Here is a 3646-nt window from a genome sequence, read left to right on the forward strand (position 1 = left end):
CAGCAGTTCTCGATTCCTAATAGTCCAGCAAGCGTTGAGCACGATGGGTTAACTTTGACCCTCTAAATCTGACCAACATTAGTAATACCTGCTGCTGTATCACAACCTGTCTTTTATATGTGCAAATCCATTTCCCTGCAAAACGTTATATTTTTCTACAGTTGTTGCCTGTCATCTCTGATTTCTTTCTGACTCATTACGGGTACTATGGGTGCAATTCCAAGCAAATTGATTTTTGACTTTTGCACAGCTAGATTGTGCATTTCGTCCAGTGTGCACTGGTCTCCTTCAGCTTTCCTCCGGAGTTCATACTCAGTTGTAGTTAAGTAATATAAGTGCAGATATACCTCGGTTTGGTTCCGCCATTAAATGTTCAATTCTTCTTGAACTCAAATCGCCATCACACAACAAGAACTCAATAGTTCTTGGTCCGCTGCACCGTATTATTGTACAGAATTAATTTTAACAATGCAGACAATCGGTGGCTGATACTTCTAGCCAAAGCAACACAGGCGTAATTCTAAGTGGCTGATACTTCGAGCTTACTTGTATAACGTTGTGTCGTGATTCATTCTTTCGCCACCGCACTTACAAGGAGAAAGCAGACTTTAGTAAATGAACTTCGGGGCCATTTTCTTCAAGGTGATAGTGCACATTTAAAGTGTTCATATTACAAACTGGGAGAGCGCAATGACCTAATATAGCAGAGAAAAAGCGTATTAAAGTTTTCGACTCGCCGCATATGTCGTACGTTGCGCAAATTTGTCAAGTGACGGCCGGGTTCCATTCCGGTGCAGTCAACCTTTTTGTTTTCTGCTTGAACTAATAAAGTAGCCACTTGTAGCTACAAGTAAAATGTTAATTCACCATATGTTTATAATGAATTAAAAGAATAGAAATATTCCAATCAGTTGTAAAATCTGTCAATGTTTTATGTTAACTACCAAGGAAATGTAATCTATTTGTAAATATTTTGATATCACGAGTTATATTATGGTTACCACAGTCGTTGTGTAAAAAAATGTTCTTGATGCTTCGTGTCTACATCTGTTGACTGTGTGTGTATTACAAGCATTGGCGCAAATGGCACGGGGAATGAGGGAGACATGTCCCCTCCAATTTTGAAACTGAGCGACTGTCCTAATAATCCGATTTGAAATGTGATTTTGGGGGAGAAATGTGATGATTTGTGTCCGATTGCCACAAAGAAAATGAAATGAAATTAATATTCCCCAAGAATAAGCCTCAAATCTGCCCGCCTCCCAATTTTGATGACAACTCTGCTCCCATGATCCTCCACAGTACTGTTTTTCAACTTAATAAATATTTTGAACATCGCTTTAAAAAATATGGGAATGGTCTTACCCGTCCTCCCCCAATGTTGGAAATAGATGCCGCTTATTGCAAGGGGAATAAGGGGGAAATCCCCTTTGATTATAGTAACATCTAGCATTACCAAAGGGGATTTCCTTCTCATCCCCCTTGTAATTCTCACGCTGTCAACAGATGTAGACACGAAGCGTCAAGAACATTTTATACACAATGACTGTGGTAACCATAATATAACTCGTGATATCAATATATTACGAAATAGATTACATTTCGTTGCTAGTTAAGTGGAACATTGAAAGATTTTACAACTGATTCGAATATTTCTATTCTTTTAATTCATTATAAACATATAGTGAATTAACATTTTACTTCTAGCTACAAATGGCTACTTTATTGGTTCAAGCAAGAAACGAAAAAAAGTTGACTGCTGTTGGAATCGAACCCGGTACCCTTGGCACGTGAGTCACATAAGCTACTGATTCTGCCACGTCGTCATTTGGTTAACTAGCGGAACGTACGACATATGGGTCGAGTCGAAAGCTTTAAGACGCTTTTTTTTTTTTTTTTGCTACATTAAGCCATTGCGCTCTCCCAATTTGTAATATGAACACTTTAAATGTGCACTATCACCTTGAAAAAATGGCCCCGAAGTTAATTTGCCCTTGTTAGAGAGGCACAAAAGTCCCCCTCAATGTTCCATACGGAACGGTAGGAAGTGGAAAATTTATAGCGTAACTAGACGTCCCATATCTTTCAGCTGCAAAAGCCTAGCCCTATCAGCCTCCGTGGCGCAATCGGCTAGCGCGTTCGGCTGTTAACCGAAAGGTTGGTGGTTCAAGCCCACCCGGGGGCGTTAGTTTTATGGGATATTTGTTTTAAATTATTGATTAAATTTGTATGATAAGTTGTTGAGGAAATGTCACCAAAAGCCTGGTTGTGTATTTAGCTATTATGTTAAAACAAACTGATTATAATTATATATGTAAATGATATGCAAAAGTGTTTTACCGTTAACTCCTCCAACACTGCTAAACCAATTTTGATTTTTTTTTTTTTTGGTACATGAGTAAATCCTGGCCAAACTTAGATTATTAAATTAGTTTTCTTAAGAGGAGTAGAGTGATTCAAACATTTATGCCAAAATTACGTCTCACGAGCCCTTTAAGTATGAAAGTTAAAACTAGGACATCTCTTCATATTCCATCACTATTGAAAAATTTAGTTTTAAAGGGTCTTTTCTATATATATTCTAGTGAATATTGTTTCACAATGGGTCTGACTCCTTCGAGTGAACATTTTTACTCCCTCGACTCCCTGATACAATATTTTTACTCCCTCGAGTGAATATCTTTACTCCCTTGACTCCCTCGAGTGAATAGTTGTACTCCATCGACTCCCTCGAGTGAATATGTTTACTCCCTGGACTCCCTCGAGTGAATACTTTTGCTCCCTCGACGATCTCGAGTGAATATTTTTACTTCCTTGATTCCCTCTAGTGAATATGTTTACTCCGAGTCCCTCAAGTGAATACTTTTACTCCCTCCACTCCCTCGAGTCATTATTTTTACTCCATCGACTCTCTCGATGAAGTCAGACCCGTTTCACAATGTGAAACTAAAACTTCCAAACTATGCGAATTCAGTATTCAAACTTGAAGTAGTACCGACTTACATAATAACAACTTACATACGAAGATACATCTATTGCTTGTCCAAGAGTTGAAATATATTGAAATGAGTAATTATGTTTTATATTTTATTTGAATTTTGTTTTCAGCTGTTACTAATTCTGTATTCATTGTTTGATTTTCTTGTGTATCTCACAACCTTTTTCTTCCATGTAATACCATTTTGTCACTATCACAGTCTAAGATAATCTTCATGAACCGGACTTGGAACCGTAGTCCGATTTTGTAAGACCACTGGATTTTAGGGGAGATCTTGGCTATTGTATCGCCTAGCGCGTATCTTATGTCATCATCGACAGGTGAACAACAATAATAACTTCGTTGCCCGTGTAAATACTCGTCCACTCCTCATTTTCCATGGCAGTGCACAGTGGTCCAGAAACCCTGAAAATGTGGCCAAAATACGAAGATGTGGTTCCATGTTTATGAAACTTGACAGATAAAGGTTTGTGAGGTCGCTGAGTACGATTCTGATATCCAAATTAAAAACTTCAAAATGGCGGATCCAATATGGCGGACAGAAAAAAGAAAAAATCAAGCCATGGAGCTGAAATTGGGTAAATAAAGGTTTTGAGGGTCGCTGAATACGAATCTGATATCCAAATGAAAAACTTCAAAATGGCGGAT

At 38.1% G+C, this 3646-nt stretch overlaps 1 non-coding gene across 1 annotated transcript; it reads left to right on the plus strand.

The window, feature by feature from the left end:
- The first annotated feature begins 2111 nt into the window (after window positions 1-2111).
- On the plus strand, window positions 2112-2185 carry TRNAN-GUU (transfer RNA asparagine (anticodon GUU)). The gene has a single exon. It is a non-coding gene; the product is annotated as a tRNA-Asn (tRNA).
- The last annotated feature ends 1461 nt before the right edge of the window (window positions 2186-3646 follow it).

The sequence above is a fragment of the Thermobia domestica genome, chromosome 13 (assembly GCF_964235325.1).
Source record: "Thermobia domestica chromosome 13, izTheDome1.hap1.1, whole genome shotgun sequence".
Lineage (NCBI taxonomy): Eukaryota > Metazoa > Arthropoda > Insecta > Zygentoma > Lepismatidae > Thermobia > Thermobia domestica.